The sequence below is a fragment of the Mesocricetus auratus genome, unplaced genomic scaffold, assembly GCF_017639785.1.
Source record: "Mesocricetus auratus isolate SY011 unplaced genomic scaffold, BCM_Maur_2.0 Super-Scaffold_100009, whole genome shotgun sequence".
NCBI lineage: Eukaryota > Metazoa > Chordata > Mammalia > Rodentia > Cricetidae > Mesocricetus > Mesocricetus auratus.
Genome location: NW_024429193.1, coordinates 10,009,446 through 10,031,332, shown reverse-complemented (window position 1 = coordinate 10,031,332; position 21,887 = coordinate 10,009,446). Strand labels below are relative to the sequence as shown.

The window sequence follows — 21,887 nt, the reverse complement described above, 5'->3', positions numbered from 1 at the left end:
TGGTCAATGACTTGCCTAAAAATAACTACTTATATCAAAATTACTAAGGAATTTTCCTAGTTTATAACACATGCTTAAGGAAACCTACATATCAGACTCAAGTGCCTACCTGAATTCTGATGGGTGCTAATTACCCCTTGTTTTTTTACCACACTAGGTCAGTATACTAAGTGTTAAGATTCACAGTACCTAATTCCTGTAATTAACCATGTATCTATATATTAAACAAATCATCTCCTTAAGCTGTTTCTTAAAGCATTTTTAAAAAAGAGAAAGAAAAGATCTTTACCCAATCTTTGAGACCATCTCATGCAACTGAAGATTTTACAGAATAGAGTCCATCATCTATTTTTCTGATAAGATCATCCTAATTATAGTAATCTAATGATTAAGCACTTGTTCAACCTTTAATCAAGAATTATTTGCAGAGGTGAGCATTCGGGTAGGCCCGAAGAGCTAGGGTTATGTAACTGAGAGGCTAACTAACCTATGATTTTCCTCTGGCTTTCAAGAAGAATTGTTTTAATCTTTGTTCAAAATAGTTCCAAAACAGTTATGGATGCGGGCAGTGTGAACCTGTAAGCACAAGAGCTGAACTGACCCAGGAATCTTGAATCCAAGTCTTTTTAATGCCCAGATACAACAGTTGCTATTTGTAGTAGTTTATGGAAACCTTCAATTTAAATAGGCACGCTCATACAGAGCCTTCCTCCATGAATATGAACCTTACTTCTAGCACAAAGTACCTTGAAAATGACTGTGGTTTTGTTTTACCAGGATCTGCTCTATTGTAAAGCTGGCAGGTGTCAGATGAGGCCCTCGTCCTTCCAGACTCCAAAGCAGATACAAAGAATCAAGATCCCAAAGTGTAAGCCTCTAAGGTTCTGAAAACAGCACTTTTGCAGGATGCTCGGTTCTTCCATTTAAACTGTGTTTGATTCTTAAGCAAAAGAGACTCCCCTAACCTGAGTTCTAGTTATCAACACTCAGGCAAATAGTAAAGGTTTTTGTTAACATGAAAATGGAGTGTTGTTCCTAGGTGGGGTCAGGTGTGTTAAGCCCACGTACAACAATGAGTCTCTAATGGTGCCTGAAGTGAACACGACATCTATTAATAAACTACCATTTAAATAATTTTTCACAAAAGCTAGGTCACATAAATATTTTTATAGAAAACAGAGTAGTAATGTTTTATGACTTGGGTTTGCAGATCGCCTGTTACTCTGACCTTCACATCTCCTGTCAATTTTCTCATACTCCATGACTTAAAGACACTAAAACACACCCTAAAATTTTTAAGGAAGCACACGTCAGTATTGATCAAGCAAAGGCCTGGCCCTCAGTAAGCCTTGGTTATAAAGCTCTCCTTCCTCTGCATGTTTGGAGAAACACCCAGAAGCCTGATATTTCAGCTGATGGTGGAAACCACAGCAGTAAAAACTCCAAGTGCTCATCTTAAATTAGGACTCTCAGTGCTGCGTGTGAGATCTCTGTATTTATGTTCTTTTTTTATGACATTCGGAAGTTCTGTGGGTTGCTTTGATGCTACTCCGCTAATAAAACAGAGGGGAAAGCCTGGAAAACAAAAGTTATTTACTGGAAATTCTCATGTCAAAACTTGAAGTAATTGGTTTGTTCTAGCCCACATGATTCAATATTCTGAATTCCCTAACTACCTGCTCCCAGGCCATCTACATTTCTAAATTTGTTTTCTGTTGCCAACACATACCAACCTAGTGATTGAGAATGGCGGCTGAAATACTTCAGATGCACATTAATTTCTCTCTAAGTAGCCCAATTTTGTCATCTAGATTCTGAAAAATCTTATTTTCACTGCATTTCACACCTTTAGGGAATTGTCAAACCCGGGATCATAGAAAATGAAGAATGATATTTTCAAGGCAATTTTTGGATGATCACTAATAGCGCTCAAGGAAAGGACGGTATGCTTTCTTCATCACTTGGCAGTCGAAGCAGAGGAGTTCAGACAATGGGAGCACAGGAGACACAATTGCTGTCAATTATGTCGCCCACCCCAATACCACAGTACTTCTTTAGCTACTGAACAAAGCAGATAAACAGCTATCATAAAATGTTTGCAGGGTGATGCTCTCCTTTGGAAAGGCACTAAAAAACTCATCTTGATCTGAAAACAATTATCACCCCATTAAACAAAAGACTAAACTATTTAGGCAATTAATGGTAGGTTCCCCCCCAAAATTGCTACATTAGAATTCATTTCCATTATTAAAATAGAAGTCAGGAATCCCAACCTTAAGTAAATAATCCTTCCTCCAAGAAAAGAATGTCAGCTGGGGGTCAAAAGCAAACATCACAGGTAAACCAAAAAGAAAAAAGAAAAAGGAATAAAAAGACAGGAAGGAAGGAGGGAAGGAAGGAAGGAAGGAAGGTTGGTTACAATTTTCAAGCATTCTGTTTATCTTTAGAAATCAGTTTTGAAAAACTGAAGTGAAATAAATACAAGTAATTTTCCCCATAAGAAAAGAGCTCTCTCTTGACCTCTTTGCCCTCCACAAATGCCCCACAGATGAGTTTCTTATTTCTTTCTTCACTCAAGTTCTGGGTTGCTAAAGGAAATTCAGACAACACAGTGCTCTATACACTGAATCAAACAAACTCAGTGTTTTCTTGAAAAACAACTTTAAGCTAAATAAAAAAAGTAGAAACCCTTTCCAAGCTGATACTTGTATCAGAAGTTGTGTTAATATAGCTCACATGGGCTTTTAATTTTCAACAAGCTCTACTTCCTTTTATTCCTATTAAATTAGCAAGTATATAAAAAAAAGTTTCCAATGTGTAGCAATGAGTGTCTTATCACAAAATAGCTACTGTTATATAGACTAATTGGAAGCCCTTCTAATTGTAATAACAGAGCAAAGTGTGTCATGGAAAAGCTTTAGGTTACACGCTAAGGCTTTCTTAGAGTCTTCCACTAAAGGCACCCCAAAAGAAACGCAACAGAGACTATCCTAAAAACAAAAGGTCACCGTTCCCCTAAGAACAAACCATTTATCAATAGAAAAGAATTGTCTTGCCATCTGCAAGCGCTCCAGAGCAACAGACAATGTTTCTTAGCTCCCATAATTGCAGAACGGGGAAAGTTCGGCAGCACAGCCTGGACGCTCCTTCCAGCCTGCACCCTTTACAATTCCCATTGCCCTTTGGGCCTCTGCTGGGAAGCAAAAGGAAGGCAGGCTGCAGTTTTCTCAATTGAACTGAAGCTAAGAAACCTTTGATATGCTAATCGTCCCCTTCAAACGGTAAGAATTCACACTCGCGTTAATTCAAACAATTTGAGCAGCATGTGAGATGGCACCTCTTTTAGAGCGAAGCAACAAAAGGAACTCAACGGCAGAGCGAGCGTTCCTCGGGATTCCATCACGCACCAGTTTACTGGACGGCGGAGGGAGGGAAGACAAAGTTCGAACACACACCTGAACTTAGGCAGATTTCCTTAAGGCGTCTCCAGGGGTACCCGGTAAACATCAAAGGACACTCTACCATTTATAGTTACCTTTGGCTAGTTCTAGCCAACCTGGACGCTGTCCCGGTCATCCCCCCCAAAAAACTTCTGCATCTCTGTGGACGAACCAGTGCTTCTTTTAGCGCCTATTTCTCAATGCTCACCCGCCAAAGACCCCGACTTAGCAAGTGACTCCCAACAGGCAACCCCTGACCCAACGGGCGTGCCTTTCTTCAAGGTTGGAACTAGAGGTAGGTAGCGTCAACTGGGAGGACGGGCTCAAGACTTAAGACTGCAGGGGAGGGGTGGGGGATGAATGGACCAACTACCGGGGAAACGACGCCTCTGGAAAGGGGCAACATGCAGGGGGACCCAGAACCCGGGAATGCAGAAGAATCAGCAGCGGGGGAGGGGGAAGGGGTCCTCCTCGGAAACCTGGCCTTTGTCACGGCAACCATCTGGTTGCCGCCGAGACTCAGGCGCGCCCAGGCTGCCTGGAGAAGCGGCTGAGCAGCCTGACACCTTCGTGAAGCGGGAGGGAAACGTTTCCTCCGTCTGAATATGAGACAGCACTGTTTGTATCTGGAGGAACGCAACGGAGGGGCCGGAAAGAGGGGGAAAAGAGAGGGAAGGAGGCTGGGGGAGGAGCCCCCCCAACACGCCAGGGAAGGGCTATGATGGGCAGCGCAGGACGTTGCCTTTAGAGGACAGGCAGGAGGACCAAGGGCTATAAACACCCAGGGAGACGCACGTGCCTCGGCCTCTGCTCAGAGACAGCCCCGCACTCGCTAAAGCCGCCAGCGATTTCTTCTAACCCAAACCCTGCAGTTCGAAGAGAAAGGGAGGGGAAAAAAAAAACTTTGCTGGCCCAAGTGCAGGAGTCCTGCACACTCAGGGACGCCTTCTCGCCGTGGGTCGCCCTCGTCCCTGTGGTGTGGCGCAGGATCTCGAATGCAGGAGCCCACGCCAGCGACCCCAAGGGTCTCCCTCCCTTCGAGCTCCTCCCACGACTCCCTCTCCCTGCTGCTTCCAAGCGGGGGCTCGCACACGACCTAGCAGGCTCCCCACCCCAAAGGCAACCCGGGAGCCCACGCCCCTTAACTTCTCCTGCAGGCCCAGCGCGGCCCGCTGCTGCCCTCTCACTGCCGGTCCTGGAGCTTCTCTGTCCTGGCCCCGGCTCGCTGAGTCCCCGGGCCCCCGCCACCCTCCCGCCCCGTCGCCGGGCTCCCCCGACCCCCGGCAGCAGGCGCCCCTAATCGCTGCCAGCCTGGAAACCGGCGCGGCCACATCTGGGTGTGTTTTTCTCCCATCCTCGCCTCTCGGCACCACCTGACCAACGACAAGAAACGACGGCCCGCAACAACTCATCCAAGCCCTCCCCCGCAGTCCCCTTCCCAGGGACTCGCTCCCGGGGACAAGCCACGGACGAGTCCCTGCCGAGCCTGAGGCCCAACACCTGGGGCGGGACAGCCCGGCCGAAAACGCACTTCACAGTCCCCTCCCAGCCCCGCTGCGTAAAGAACCAAGGGCACCTTCTGGTCCCCAAGCTTTTGAAGAAATGCCCCCCCCATGCAAGTCTAGGCTGGAGCTGCCTCGCAAGCCCGCACCCCCGCCTTCTCGGTCCCCAGCAGCCAGCCTGATTCCCGAGAGCGTGACAATAGCCACACGCGGCCCGGCGAGCGGGCTGCACCGCACAGAGTTGTGCGGATCGATGTCGGCGGGAAGGGCTGCGCACCGGTGGCCAGCGCAGTTCGGACCCCGGCGGCACGGCCACCTCCGAGGCGTCAGACCCATCATCAGGAGGCGCCCAGCAAACAGGTCTCCGAAGTCGGGCACAGAGGCACATTGTTGTCGCTTACCTCGGTGTGTGCCCCGGGGGAGGGCCAATCTGGTGCTGGGTGCCGTGCGGGGACACGGACGCTAGAGAGGGGGCCCCCGGCGACCGGCACGGGTGCTCCTGGCGGCCGAGCGCGCGCGGCGAGGTGGCAGCCACGGCTGGCGGGCCGGACCACGGCGCCGCTCGGCTCCTCGGCGTGTCCTCCGGCTCGAGTCTCCAGCGCCGTCAGCCGCCGAGTCCAGCCAAGCAGCCCAGCGGCCCGGGCGGCTGCCGGGGGCTTAAGTCAACATCTTCCCGCAGTTTCCCACACGCCGCTCCGCGACACCGGGGGGTCGGGGGGGCGGCTTTGCCCACACACGCGTGCGCGCCTACCGCCGCACGCTCCCTTCGGAGCCAAAAATCAAAATTCAAAAACCAAAAAGATGCGGGGATCGGAGAGCGAGGCAGGCGGAGGTGCGCCGACTCGGGAAGTCTCCTGGCAGCGGCGCGGGGTGGGGGGAGATGGAGGAGGGAACGAGCCCGGGGAGAGCGAGGCCAAGTCCGTCAGTCTGTCCGGAGAAGCCCGGAGCGCGCGGGCAGGACCTGCATCCGGCGCACGCGCCGCCCCTGCGGCCTGGGGCACGACTCTGCCGCCGGCCCTTCCTCACAAGTCGGGGCTCCTGGCCTGAGGGTTGGGGGGTGGTGGGCTCTGCGGACGCAGGAGACGAGGAACTCGGGGTCGCGGGGGGAAGGAAGCGACGGGAGGAGCAGGGAAGAGCCGCGCCGATGCACAGCCGCGGAGGGAGGCTGGTCCCCTCAACAATCGCCAAGAATCCTCCTCCGGTAAGCTCCCGACGGCGCTCGGGCACCTCTGCGTGCGTGTGCGTGTGAGTGAGTGTGTGTGTGCGCGGGTGTGAGTGTGTGTGAGCGCCGAGAGAGTGAGAGCTAGAGGAGGAGAGCGAGGAGAGCAGGGAGCGAGAGACGGGGAGCCCGAAGTCCTGACACGGACTCAGCTAGGGCTGAACTGGAGTCACCTCCTGCCTCCTCCTCCTCCTCAGTCCCCACCCCCAGCCCCCACCCCCCACCCCAGGACTGCTAATCATATAAACATATGAGCTGCGGACCCCGGCGCAGCATCCGTCCCTCCCTCCCGCCTTTGCCAGCCAAGGGGCTTGTGCAAACTCCAAGGAAGACAGGCAGCTGAGTCCAAAACGCGGAGCAGATAATCTAGAACTCATTGCGCCCAATGGCCATTTTCCACTCCATTGGAGCAGCTGCGGTAGCCGGGCGCCCGAGCGCTGGGCAGAGAGAGGAGGAGGAGGAGGAGCGAAGGGGACACTTACAGGCGATCTAGCCTTGCGGGTGGCGGTGGCGACGGCCGAGCAGCCGCCCCAAGACTGGCCGGCCCGGGCTCGGCCCGGTGGGGCGGCCACAGGGCTTTCCGGGAGGCGCTGGTGGCAGTGGCGGCGGGGGACGCGCGCGCACGGCCGCGGAACGCGCCCCAAAGGCGCCCGCGCAAGCTCGCGCCCCTCCCCCTCTCCTCCTCTTGGCTATCGGCTGGCGTCCCCCACGCCACCCCACCCCCAGCCAGGTCCCGGGGTTCGGTCTCCAGCCTTCACCCTCTGCACCCCGCCCCCCCCCAACTCCACTCTGGGCGAGCCCGCTGCACGCTCTCCAGCCCGCGCGCACACATGCACTTTCCAAACATCGCTTTATTTCGGGATCCCGGTGCAGGGGATCCGGGAGAGCCGGGCGTTCTGGCCACCGGGGGCCGGGCACTGGGGCCGCTGGGGCCTGCAGCTTGGGACCCCGTTCCCTATTTCCCTCTTCCCCTCCAGGCCCAGGAGCTCACTCCTTGCCAGGACTGCGTCGGGACGCTCTGGAAGCGTCTTTTACCCACCCCGTCTCCAGGTTTTCTCTGCTCCACGCGCCCCGAGCCGGAGGCTCCGAAACTTTTTAGTTTCCGCAGCCCTCCTTTTGTGTGACTGCTCGCAGGAGAAAGGAGGTCTGTTCGCCGCCGCTGACTCTGTCCGGCTGCCGCGCGCAGGGGACGCTCCAGGGCTAATGCGTCTTTGATACCTGAGATTTCCGGCGCGCTCGTTAACGAAAGTTACATTTTTTTTTAATTGCGATGACTTTTGCTTTGTAGTTACGTAGAGCTAGCTAAACTTTGACTTTATTGACTATATTTCACAAGGGCGTTCTGTTTGTTTTTGATTAAACTCACCAGGATATGCAACGGAAGGGAAGGAGACTGCAGGGCTTTGCTTGCTAGAGCATCCAGGGTCCTTTTAGATCTGTCTCCCGTTTCCTTACATTGAAACCGCGGAAGCTCTTGTCCTCTCCAAACACTTCCCTGTCCCTCTCTGCTGACAGTGTCAGCAAACCACAGAAACAAGCTGAAAGGACCAGACCACAACAATATCATGCTAGGAGAAAATAAATTAAAATAAATAAATAAATAAATAAACGGAGGTAAATAGTCAAATCTGGATTTTTGTTTCCATTCCAAGATTTCTGAGCACAAACAGTAAGTTTTCCTTTGTATTCATAAACTACCGAGTGAGTTAATGAACTCAGCCATTTGCCTTCCGAGAAACTGATTCTCCCAGATTTGAAGCCTCTAGAAAACCGGATGAAACTCGAGCTTGTTTGCTTTCAGAAACAATATGTACTTTTTGTGACTGCGGGTATGTTGCAGTCACCACACTTCGGAAATCATTCCAAACAACGTTATTAAAATGTCAACAGGAGATTTCTCTGAAGACTCCGAAGATTCTGAATATCAATTAGCATTTGCATTTTGTCACAGAGCCAAATATTTGCAGCACTAAAGTCGTTCAAATACCGGTCAATTGCGTTCTTGACTGTAGAAAATCTGAAGTTACATGTGCACATATCCGAGTCACATTGTCATTCTCAGATTCAAAGGAGATTCTCCTATGACCCGGTTTTTTCTACTGGACGTAGGGTGCTTTTTAATTCAGCAACGTAGAGTAGCTGGGCTTCACAGGACATATGCTTTTTACTTGGAATTTCTTAGGTAAACCAGTTCAAATACCATCCATGCAGAGTTCAAGTAGTCTGTAAAACACACACCCATAAAGAGCTCTGCAAAGCACCCTAGTGTGCTTACATCTTCCCACTAGTCAAAAGCTGTACAAGGAGCAGGTCCTCCTAGAAAAGTTAAGTCCACCTACTTAAAGTAGTAGATCTTAAAATAAAGATCATTATTATCACATTTTCCTTTTTTAAAAAAATGTTTTATTTGCGAGTGTAAAACACGGTATGTCAAACTACTAATAATTTGCATTTGCTGAAAAAAAATTGAGCTCTCTCTTTTGTTCGGCTTTGAAGGTTTTCATTCATCTGCCCTGATTCACAGGAAGCCCCAGTGAGTGCACAGGCCCGTCTAATCCTATTTTCTTTGGGGAAGCAAAACTTAGCCTGAAGTTTTTATTTAGTGAGCTTAGTAAGTAATCAATAGACATTTTTGCCTGAATTAAGCTGGCCATATGTTGGCTCATTTATTTAATTCTCTGAGAAAGAATCTCTGAAAGAAACCACTGTCTACATTTCATATGTCTGATACTCTTTGATGCCCAGGACATAAAGTGAGTCACTCACTGCTATGTTTCTAAGGAGACAACATCACACACACACACACACACACACACACACACACACACACTTAAAAGGAGAAAAGTTTGCCAAAAGTGAGTTACAACTTCAGGGAACATAAAATGACCCATAAGAATTTCCAGTCTTGATTCAATAGAGTGTGTATTCTCTACAGCTCAAAGGTTCAGAAGATTTTCAACCCTAAGAATGTATACTTGCTATGCCAACACACACACACACACACACACACACACACACAGAGTGATGGTAAGGAATTTTTAATTCTTTATTATTTATGTATCATAATAGTTCAACTTTATGTGTATATATACAAGAAAGAATTGCAAGAGCAATCCAATTTAAATATTCAAGATTAAGCTGTTAGCACCAGACCTGACGTTGAAAAGGAACTGTTATGTGATACACTCCACAAAGCTGTCCACATCCAGAAGACATAACTTATCTGACACTTCATGACAATTCAAAACACAGTCTACAGCAATACAGGTGTTATGGCAGTAGAAGAAAAAAAATGAAATGAGCTGCTAAATAGTGTCTACAGATGTGAGCAATGTCAGGGGAATTGAATATGTTATTTGTTCCTAATATCCAATGGACTGGACACAACTACTCAATTGGTATTACTATTTGAGTAATGGCAAAAATCACTGACTTCTTCATCATACTTGCTAATTGTTTTTTTTTTAATAGATTCTACAAAGGACAAAAGAAACACCCATTTCCATTTGTTTTATGTTAAATCAACATCTAACCACTCATGGTGATTTCATTCAAAGAAAACAGAAGGAACTCATTAGCTTATGTGGTTAGAGAGATTGCTGGGCTTCAAACATTTTTACCATACATGTTTTCCCAACTGTAGAAACGCATGGTTTTAATTTAAACAACTTCAAGAAAGTAGAAATTATTTTATTCAGTAGGCTCATGTATTTCTGATACTGAAATCACGTTAATTTCCAAAGCTACTTGCCATCCATGTACCTTTGTTTCCAAGGAAAATCATCAGGTATTTATCAAGATACAGTCTTAGGAGTGACAGTTTAGGTAACAAGCTAAAGAAGAAAATTGAAAATGGACATAGCGGCAAAGTGTTGGAAATGGTATAAGCCAGTAAATTCAGCTGGTAGTTTCTTCATTGCCCAGCTGGAACAAACTTGAATATAAACAAACCAAGTCCAAAAGAAGCTACACAGGCCTGCAATGCAGAAGAGAGACTGGGATGTGACTGTGGGTGAAACAACCTGATGACTAAACTAAATTGGTGAAGGGGACTGTCTTGGAGGGAAGGTGGGTCTGTCATCAAGAACACATCTTTACCTAAGAAGTTGAAAAGGGGTATTGAATACAGTGGCCATAATGGTGCGCACCTTTAATCTCAGCACTGGGGAGTCAGAGGCTGGCAGATCTTTATGAGTTCAAGGCCAGTCGGTCTACAGAGTTAGTTCGAGGACATCCAGAGCTACATAGTTGAGCTACATAGCTACTTTGTTTCAAAAACAGAAGGAAAAACAAACATGAAACTACTCTCTAGTTCAAAACTACTAGGAGCAAAATTAGTTAGATTGTAGCTTAAAATAAACCTGGACCTCTTTTCTTGATACTACTCTCTGATGTTTGGTGCAGAAACAGCTCCCTGCTCCACAAAGTCCTCTGACACAATGCTCTAGGACATCTCAAGTCAGTGTGAGCCAGTGTGAACTTAACTAGAGCTGGGTGAAAGTTGCTAGCTTTGCTTTTTTTTTTTTTTTTTACTTTCTTCCTTCCTTCCTTCCTTTTTTTTTTCTTCTTTGCCATTCATGGAGCTAAAATGAAATCAAAACTCATTTTCCATGAGACCAGAAACATATGAGAGCATTTGGCAAAGCCAATAAGTTTTTAATTATTCTCTCAGCTCTCTAGGCTCAGTAAATCTTGTCCAAGAAAGCCACACATTACAAAAGAGGCAATATAGTCTCAAAATTCAGGCTAGTGAAAAGCACAATATAAATATGATTATGGTGTACTATGTTTAATGATATTATTTAGAATATATAATCATATGCATTTTAAGACCATTTTATAATTAATACTTTTAAAAAATATCCACCCATATAAGTAGCTGAATGAGTTTTTCTATACTCGTCAAGTGTTTAAATATGCATAACTATCTGTAAAGGATTATAAAATTTTTATACCATTACAATTATGATACTTGAAAGCAAGCAAATTAAAAACGATATCCCTTATAATCATTGTTCCACTGAGTTTCTCATAAGTCAAAGTCTTTCTTTTCCATAGATTGTTCCCATAACTCTTGCTAATCTCTGCACCATGAGGATTTTCTCTAATTGGGTCTTATAGATCTTCCTCTATCAAGGCTTCTGTCAAACAAAGACAGAGAAGTGTGCTGTTCCTACCAACTCTCTGTCCCAACTTCTCATCATTATTTTGTTCATGGTACATATCCTTAAGCACTTTTTCCTTGTCAGTGTGTGTGTTTAAAAATGACCATTCTCCCATTCCTTTTAATGCATGTAAACCTTGCCTATGTCAGCCATGCAGGTGAAATTTCTTTAGGTTTCTTTTAAAATTGTTGAAAATAAACCAAGATACAAGTCTCTGCATGTGTCATTCCTGGTAGATCATCTTGAGTGCAGAACAAAAGCAAAGCGATGTTTAACAGTGGCGGCTGCTCCACGCTGAACAGCAGCCCCACCGAATCCTCACAATGGGATTGTCCATGGCTCAGGGAATATGGCTTTGTCTATTCATATCACAGTCCAATGCATTATGGGTTGAACTTGCTAATGGCTCTAAGAGTCAGAATGCAAACACACAGATGCCCCCTGTGAGTTCTAGAAAGTCAAAAGATAAAACTAAGTTCTCATAGCTGTACAAGATAAAATAGTCGTAATATTTTTAAATAAACACACAAGATTTACTTCATTTTTTAAATACTTCATGGTGTAAAATTGTAGAAGATGACGCTTTTTACTTTGGCTCTCATTACTTCCACTGGCTTTTACTGACATTTTCCATTGTTTTACTTTCTTATTAATATAGCTATGTCATTTTTCCACTCCATTTTACTCTTGAGAAAGGAGTCCATGTAACACAGGCCAGCCTCTAACTGGATATGCAGCTGAGAATAGCCTCAAACTTCTAATCCTTCTGCCTTCAGCTCCTGTATGCAGGAATTACATACGTGTGCCATCATGCCCAGTTTCCACGGTGCTGGGCATAGAGCACAAGGCTTCATGGGTTCCACCAGTCAAGCATTCTCTCAGTTGATCTACATGCCAGCACTGTTTTATTTTTGAAGATAATTATTTGTTTTGTCTATTTTGGTAAAAAAAACAAATTCCAGCCTGTGAGAACCAGAATAGCAATTTACAAAGTAAAATGCTATGTAGATTCTTGATAACATCATATAGCTTCTTGATAAGATATTAAGATTTCCCCCTTTCCACAATAATTGAAATCATTCCATTGAGTTTACACCTCATTGTAAATCCTTGCAGTTCATTACCTAGGCCCTAGACTACACGATGACATCATCAGCACATGTTTCTGTGATACATAAAAATAGATTAGGATGGAATTAATTTTTCTCTAAAACTAATATTCAAATTTACAATCATGTTAAAAATCATCTGTACCTGAAAACAGTACTGAAATGCTATGGTAGTTATGAGATTCTATGGTGTGGATATTTTTAAGTATTTTGATTTAAAAAAAATCACAAAATATTTTTTTGCTTTAAGTTATAACCCATGCAACCACTGAACATTAAAAGGATGCTGCTGCACATTTGCCTGGATGACTATTCTTGGGATGCTTTTGTGTGTTTCTCTGAATTATCTACCCTCTAATTCAATTGCCCTTTCTGCTAAAATCACAGATCGCAACAGAACTAAAACGGATTATTAGTGTGCCAAGAGTCTCCCCACCTTCACGATGGAGATATAATTATGGTACCAATTTAATTACTACTGTGTCTTTAATACTTGAATTAATGGCCCAAATGCAAACCATGTATTTTAAATTGTTCAGACAATATAAAATGCACTGCAAGAAAAACTAATTTCCTGTTTGTTATCTAATGGTAATTGAAACACAATAATTCATTATGATGCTGGGTTATTGTCGTATGTGAAGTGACAAGTCTCAAAGATAAAGGCGATAGATATAATGAGAAAAGGGCTTTTTAAAAATAAATTCGCCGAGAAGTTGACAACAAATGCCAGTTGTAAGGTATAAATGGACAAGAAACCCAAGAATGAGACTTGCTTTTAAATAATATGAATCCCAAGGAGATTATTACTTCTTAGGATGCTTTTATATGTTTCTCTGTATGTAGTCATACAGGAAATAAATCTGTATGTAGTCAAATAAAGATTTTAGAAATACCTGAAATAATGAATTTTGACATTTCCGTGCCATTATTTAATGCATACTTTGTCTCTCAAGCCTTGCTGTAAAATGATTTTAAACTTACGAACATAAGTACACATATACATATATGCATAACAAGCTATTTTATGCAGGTATAGATTCGAGATCATAAGGATGGCATATGCTTATGTACTGAAAGAAATTACATAATTTCAAAAATAGATACTGAATTAAATAATTAGAAAACTAACTACTTGAATAAATTTATAGGTTTTCAAAAGTCAGTTATAAAATATTGTCCCTTACAAAGGGAGCAAGTTTATCTTTGCTTTAATTTTCCAGCTAATGAAAGAAATGTTTAAATACTCTATAGTGAGATTATTAACGTCTACAAAACTAAAACAGATGCGTGTCGTAATATACCATTAAATTTATGATATACATAGAACCCTTACATAAGGCTGACCGAAGGCTGGTGACTCTAATTTGCTCTAGATTTATAATAACCTGATCTGGTTTTCGTAAGTACTGGAACCCTTTAAACAAAATTAGAAAGCAGTTGAGCTTTGTGTGATTAAAGATGCAATTCCCGTTGGGGTAATGAGAAAACTTAGAACATGTTTCTTTCTTTATGGATGTTTCTATAATAAACAAGACTGCCATATATTATATATTTTGTTACTATGATTTCCTTGTTTTTAATTATAAAATAAACCAACTGACTTTCAGTGGAGTCTCAAATTGAAACTATGCCAAAATTGAGCTGAAGAATGTGCACTGAACTTCATAAAAATCCTTACAATTGTTCCCAGGGTCTTGGGGTCTCATTGTACAAAAACTAGTTCATGATTTTTCTAGAGCAAAATACCACTCTGATTTAGACCATGCAGAAGAAAGTCTTGCAGGCCCAATATACTTCAAATCTACACAATGGCATGGATAAAACTGTTCATGAGTAATGATTACTAGATTCATATAATTTACAAACAGAAAAAAATCCCGTCTATTTTATCTCTTATACAAATAACATTAACAGCACTATTTAGAAGTTCATTTGGGGAATTCCAGTGCATCATGTCCTAAGCCCTAAATCTGTAAGAATGCTTTGTCTTAAATAATGTGAACACTTATTCTTTTTCTAAGAAAAAAGTCAGTCAAAAATGTTAAAGCAGATATCAATATAAGAATATATGTATATATTTGTGTATACAGAAAATAAGTGCATGAAAAAGTATTAATTCATTAAAAGTTTATCTCTCATAAAACCTTTATTAGCCCTTGAAGTCTTTGCCACTTCATATAAAATGATTTATCTTTTGAATAACAAGGTTCCATTAATCTGTTTGACAAAGGAATTTTTAAATCATCTAAATAATTTATTTGGATGAATTATTTAAATTCTGTAAAATATATATATGTATGTGAACATGTGTATGTGTATATCTGTATCTGTATGTTTGTGTACTAGCAGAGTATTGCCAAGAAAACACAGGCCAGGATTCAGATGTACTGTCCTTGACATCGCCAGTGTGGCTTGGTGTCACTGCCACCTAGGAGGTCTTTGATCACCCACTGTTGCCACAAGACCTCTGTTAGAGGGCCATTTGTGCTCCATTTGGCAGCACACAGTGATTTCATGTCAGAAAAACTTACACATTATTTTCTATATTCATTTTCAATTTTGCATTTTCTCTGAAATTGTAGGCTGACATAATTTTCAACATGTAAGGATAATAAAGGCAATTATTGAGCCGTCATAGAAAACTGCTTTCCTCCGTGTGCTGCTGTAGGCGCTACTGGAGAGTGGCAAACGCATCCCCTCCCCATAGAAATAGGTTGTTTGTGCAAACAAAATATGCCTGGAGGAGGGGTAGGAAGAGACACCAGCCAACCGGATGAGCAGGGCCCAAAGCCAAGGGACATAGGTAGGACGTGGGGATAATATATGCTCAACAGGCATGCCATTCAGAAAATTTGCTGTCCAGCACAGTTATTCACATAGTTTTTCTCAACCAAATCTTGTTCTTTTGCCTCTGAAGGTGTGTGTGTGTGTGTGTGTGTGTTTAACTCCCGTGAATTCAAGAAAGGTACAAAACGTATGACAGTTCCTAATCACTGTTAATTTTAAACATGCAAGGAAATTAGCTTTAATTGAGTCTCTCCTCTGCCTCTACCAAACGTGTTTTTTTTTTTTTTCTTTTTTCTTTTTGGTTGCTAGGTCCTTGCTTTGGGAAACTCCGTCCTGCTGGTTTGTATTTGTTTGTTTTATTATTTTTTCCTGGAGGGCGCTCTTCTCCCTGTTGTCCTAGTTTAGGGTGAGTTCATTTTAGTTTTCATTTCCATTTTGTGGCACAATCCCCTCAACACAGTCTTTTCAGTTTCACTTGCCAAAGAGGTCTTCATTTGACACCCACAGTTGCCCTGCATCTTTGTGGCATTTGGTAAACTTGCAAGGCCTGTCTCTCACTTATGTAAAGCCCATCTGTATCACTTGCCACTTGACACAAAGAGTCAGGAGAAGCTAGCAGATTGATACAATTACAAAAAGGCCTTGCTCTAACAAGATGACTATGACACTTTGGGCGACAATGACCTGAAGAAGTCTTAAGTCTTAAAGTTTATGTTTTTAAATTAAGAAGACAGAGAGAGAGAGTAGTCGAGAAAACATCCTGGGGGTCTTTGGACAGCACTGTCCCTCTTGCCCCCACATCCTGGGCTGGAGCCAGAGTCCCTCCCGTATGCTGTGCCAGCTATATCTTCAGCCAGTCCACATTTTGTAGACTTGACTCTAAACTCTACACGGCACAGGAAATAGTAGGATTATATGCCACTCAGAATAGCATGATGCGTACCAACCTCTGAGGTAACTTGGAAACACTTCACCTGTTCTCGGAAGCCTTCTGAAGAACACGGGCTTCCGCAGCTCTCAGCAGCTGCAGTTGCTCATGGAATAAATGGGAGTCAGGATGCTATCGCTGTGGATTTACCATGATACACTTCAGGTCAGCATCAAAAAGTTACTTGGTCCGGATATGACAGCACCACTTTAGCCAATATAGATAATGGAAATCAAATAACCTAGAAATCTTGCAAGAATATGTTTATCAGCATACATGGTAAGTATACATATCATTGTTACTTATTAACAAATGCAATAAATTAATTTAAATAGCTTGTTTAAGTCAGTTCATTGAAGTATTTTTGCGAGCTATATGTAACTTCTTACATATTGGTGATTGCAATCAAAATTTGAGTGATTTCCAAAACTTAATTTAATAAAAATGTTGTACTTAAATATGTATGTTCTTATTTAGTAAACACAATAACAAATAAGGGCAATTTGTTGAGGGTGTTTTCTAGTTTCCGCTACAAAATGATCTAATGTGTGTGTGTGTGTATGTGTGTGTGTGTGTGTGTGTGTGTGTTGAGAAGACAGGAAGTCACACAACTAAGACAGTATTTATTGGCATTTGTACCCCGAGTGTAGCAAAGTTGAAATATCGGTGGCCTTGTCACTGTGCATAGAACAGCCATTCTCCCTTGTGCCCTGCCTGTCCCAATCACTGTCACGACACAGGAGAACCTCAGATACTGGAGTCAATGAAACTTTTTAACCCTGGCACTCAGGTTGTATTTGAAGGCAAAACATCTTTGAGAAATTATGCATTATTCTGAAGAGTATCACACTTCCATCCTAGCTCATTATGCCTCACTAAGCTGTCAAAGCCCAACCTTACTCCTATGAGCTAGAAACACATTTTAACCATTCTTGTTTTTGTCCTACCAAATTACCAGAAATTTTGTTAATGCTTTCTTAAAGAGAAAATTAATTAATAGAAATTTCCAGAGAGGTAGACATTGTGCTGTCATTTTATATGTTGGTTTTCTTTCTAATCATGCTCTTACATTATAGTTTTTTTTAATGAATTTTCCCTGGAATGCTAGTTCATAGTGTCAAGAAAACCATACTGACTCTCTCTGTGTTTGTCTTTGATTATGGGGAGGGAGCTTTGGGTCTTCATCATAATGACCACTGTTAACGTAGCCTGCCACATTCTCTGTCTATATTGATTTAATGTGTTCTCTACCCAAGAGTTCCTTAGATTGTGATTACATATTACCAGCTATTAGGGCAGCATTCTTCAGATGTTGCAAACTGCTAACCTTACCAAGTCTTGCCAACAAATACAATAAAGTTTGTTTGCCCCATGGGTATAGGATGACACAATCTTTTGATATTTAATCTGTTATTTGTCAACTTAAAAACGAGATTTTGGAGCTGGGAATATAGTTCAAGGGTAGAGCACTGACCTATCATGTGTCAGGTCCTAGATTTTATTGCGGGGGGCAAATAAGAGATGATGTATTTCGCCGGGCGTTGGTGGAGCACGCCTTTAATCCCAGCACTCGGGAGGCAGAGGCAGGCGGATCTCTGTGAGTTCGAGGCCAGCCTGGTCTGCAGAGTGAGTTCCAGGACAGCCTCCAAAACAATACAGAGAAACCCTGTCTCGAAAAACCAAAGAGAGAGAGAGAGAGAGAGAGAGAGAGAGAGAGAGAGAGAGAGAGAGAGAGAGAGAGAGAGAGAGAGAGATGATGTATTTCTAGCTTCTGGGGCTCGAAGCAAGGGCAACTGGGAACATGGGATATTCTTAACCTCACACCAACCTTGAGCATGAGACGTTTTTCTTTGCAAACAAATGTGTAAGCATAGATTCCTGGCATTCTCCACAGATCCTATGGGCTCCTCCAGAGCTAGCAAAGCATCTCCTTCCATGACTACCCAGTTTCTGCTATTGTTTCGTGGTCTCTCGGAATGGCATTAAAGAAAACAGAAGTGCATCTTGACCCATTTGCCTGTTCTCTGGAAAGTCAGAAGTCAGAGCAAAAGGGCTGTGTGGGAGCTAGAGAGAAGGTAAGATGCTTGCAGTGCAGGCATAGCAACCCGAGTGGATCTCACAGAAGGCATGTGAAAGCTGGCATATTGTATGTGTTTGTAAGCCCAGTGCTGGAGAGGTAGAGACAGAAGGGTCCCTACGTAGCCTTGCTAGTCAAACATTCTAACCCAACTGGTAAGCTCCACATTCATGGAAACGCTCTGTCAAACTGAATTTGACCTTCGGCCTGTATCCACAGGTGCCGGGTACACACACACACACACACACACACACACACACACACACACACACACACGTGTCCGTACACACATCTACATACATATGGTAGATACGTACACATATAAGCACACCGTGACCTTACTTGCCGCCCATTTTCCTTTTATCCGGTTCCTGTTTTATTCCAGGAACCTTTAGGCATCATAGCTCCAAGCTGCAGTGGACACTACTTTGTATTCTGAACAAACGTGTGACTTATGTGTCACTCTATAAGACACGAAGACGTGTGCTTCCCTGTACTCGAGGGGCCTATGTGATACTAATGTATTTGTTACTCACAGTTCATGCTAACTGAAATTCACATTCCTTGACTTTCTCCTCTCCTGGCTGGATGCTGTCCTCACCCCCATCCGTGCCCGTGTCTTCTCTTAAGCTTTGTTTTCATTCTTGGACTCGTTCGGTTTCCCTCTGTGTTTATCAGAAGTAAATGCTGTTTTTCATTACTTTTGTATCATGTCATACCACATAATTATGTTTCACCAAGGGAGGACACATGAAAGAAATCACACACTTCCAACCAACAAACAGAGGCAAACAGCCTTGCAAGGCTTATTACAAACTGCAGAGTTTAGTAGCCTCAGCTGGACAAATGAGTAAGACTCGTGGCAGAAACAGCTAAACACAGAATGTCTTAAGACAAGCAAGCAGAGCTTTAACTTAAAACCACAAGTAGTTGATAGCCCCACACATGCTAAGATTTCCTTTTTCAAGGGAGAGTGTTTGCTTAGCATCCAGACAATCTACAGATCCTGAGTCATTTCAACATCCCAGTGCAGGATGTTTCCTGTTCACATTGCTAATGTTATTCTTAATTTTATTTTATAGTATCTATTTCCCCATACAGATTTCTAGTATGACTACAGGTTAAGACAATTTCTCATGGAATGTTACTGCCTCAGGTATAAATTGGAAAATATGACCAATCATGAATTACTGCACAAGATGAGAACTATATATATGAAATATACTCATATATATATATATGGAATACACTCCGTTTTTAAAAAGTGTCTGTTTCATATATATATAAGATGAAACCTGGAATCTCACATATAATATGTGAACTCTTACCCATTGATCCAAATCACACATTGCAGACCCACAAAATACCTCTTGCAACATTTTGAAATACTGGGTGACATGTAATTTCTAAAAATGTATATTTTGTAGTTCTGTCGGAATGCTGTTCTCTTTGAACAGTTTCGCCAACTTTCAAATTACCTGATATTTTCTTTAATTTTATTTCAGAGCACATGAATACCTGCCAACTGTTTGTTAACAAATCACCCAGAAGCTTCACTATTAAAACTTTACTAGAACAATTATTGTGTTAATTGCTGGATAGACTCCATTAAATGGAAATCATTATAAGTCTCTTCCTGTTTGGAAGCTGATATTAGTATCTATGACTGTGTTGTCCAGGCCTAAAGTGAGGTGACCAAGGGTGATGGCTCATATCTGAATCCTAGGACTCAGGAAGCTTAGGCAGGAGGATGACAGAGTGTGCAAGGTGTACCTGATCTACACAGTTAGTCCACGGCAAACCTAGATAGCTTCAAGAATCTGGACTTGAGAAATGTGCAACTGTATTCTGAATCCATATTCTCCAAACCACCATAAAACAAGGCACAGCAGAGCCTGTCTATAATTCTCAAGCTTCTGCAGAGACATGGGAAACTGGAGGGCTAGCCTGGTCTACAGAGTGCTGAGAAAGAGGAGATGAGGAGATGAGGCTCAAATGAGGGTGGTGAGAACCAATACCCACAGTTGTTCTCAAATATCCAGCTGTCCCCCATGTCCCCGTGTGTCTGTCTGTCATTCTCTTTTCCCTCTTCTCTCTCTCTCTCTCTCTCTCTCTCTCTCTCTCTCTCTCTCTCTCTCTCTCTCTCTCTCTCTCTCTCTGATACACACACATACCACACAAAAAGTTTATTTATTTTTTATTTTATTTAGTTATTTACTTATATTTTTTTTTTGAGACAGGGTTTCTGTGTGGCTTTGAAGGCTGTCCTGGAACTCGCTCTTGTAGATCAGGCTGGTCTTGAACTCATAGATATCCACCTGCCTCTGCCTCCCAAGTGTTGGGATTAAAGGCATGTGCCACGACTGCCCAGCCAAAGTTTATTTTTTAACTCATTAAGATTAGGCCACTGTTGGCCAGCCTGGTCTATAGAGCGAGTTCCAGGACAGGCTCCAAAACAATACAGAGAAACCCTGTCTCAAAAAAAAAAAAAAAAAAAAAGATTAAGCCCCTGTCTCAAAAGAAATATTTTCTTGTCATCAGACAAGGTTCTTATAAGCTACACTAAATAAAATTAAACTTCCATTAATTACAGTATTTGTTTATTTTCTAAATGTTTCAACTTATTTCTATTATTCCAACAACCTGAAATATAAAAGATTAAAGTCAGTTCTTAAAATTGAATGAGTGATTTGATCAATTGCTTTGTCTATGTTCATACAACCAAAAGAAACAACACGTTTTCTACCATTTAAAGCCCGTAACAGAAAACATATTTTAAAAAGTAAAATTTCTTCTCAATGCTAAGTAAAAACTGGGTGCATCTACATCTAGCTAGATCCTTCATATTCTCTTCTTATTTGATTCCACAGTTCCGTTCAATTGGAATTTGGTAAATACTATTTGAAATCACTTCGCTCTGCAGAAGTTTTAGAAACATGACCAGCGAGTTATCTGGCTCATCCTTTCAAAGAAGCCACAGATGTTGTTATCCAAAATAGAAACTAACTGGAGGATAAATCAGTTTTGCTCACTAACCTTGAGAAGGATCTATTTTTTAAAAAAATCTGAAAATAGTCTCATGATACGAAGAACAGGTTCGCCTACCTTTGCTTCACATTAATTTCAGACTTCTGTTTGATCCTGTGTTTGTTGAAGATCATCTTACTATATAGCCCTGGTTGCTCCAACTCTGGAATGCTGGGATTAAAGGTTATACACCATCATATCATCATGCCCAGATCTAAGATATATTCTTTCTCTGTCTCTGTCTCTGTCTCTGTCTCTGTCTCTCTCTCTCTCTCTTTCTCTCTGTATGTGTGTGTGTTTGTGTGTCCAAGAGCCTCGTGCACACTGCGTATTATAACCCTGAGCCAAGTTTGCCTTTCAGCTTTCCACGAGCAACACAAAGGGAAAGGCTTTTAAAAGATTGCCAAAAGCATAGTGAGACCAGAAAGAACTCACAGAGTCCAAAGCTGGCCGGTTACTTATCCCTCATACCTGACCCTGACTCCCTGGGGTCTTTTTCTGCCCTCTCCTCCCAGCATCTAGTAACTACAGTCCAGTGTTACCTCTCCCACAGAGATACCCTTCCTTCTCAACTCTGATGCCCCAACTAGGGCAAGGCCTCAAAGGAGAGGTCAGCCTTTTCAAAGCTAG

General features: G+C 43.0%; 1 protein-coding gene and 1 long non-coding RNA gene across 5 annotated transcripts in view; one reads left to right on the top strand and one right to left on the bottom strand.

The window, feature by feature from the left end:
- Adgrl2 (adhesion G protein-coupled receptor L2) overlaps positions 1-21,887 on the bottom strand; it is a 616,339-nt gene that overhangs the window by 163,828 nt on the left and 430,624 nt on the right. Inside the window, exon 1 of one of the 3 annotated variants that reach the window (XM_040751611.1) lies at positions 7,201-7,324. The exons of 1 other annotated variant lie outside the window; for it this stretch is intronic. The gene's annotated coding sequence lies outside the window, so the exon portion shown is untranslated. Of the gene's footprint in view, positions 1-6,643; positions 6,776-7,200; positions 7,325-21,887 lie in introns of those variants that run through there. One more of the 3 variants, XM_040751609.1, reaches the window with a different exon arrangement.
- On the top strand, positions 6,013-19,991 carry LOC121142286. 2 transcript variants are annotated; one of them, XR_005879265.1, is made up of 4 exons: positions 6,013-6,143; positions 15,535-15,564; positions 18,048-18,228; positions 19,736-19,991. It is a non-coding gene; the product is annotated as an uncharacterized LOC121142286 (long non-coding RNA). The 2 variants fall into 2 exon arrangements; XR_005879264.1 differs by lacking the exon at positions 15,535-15,564.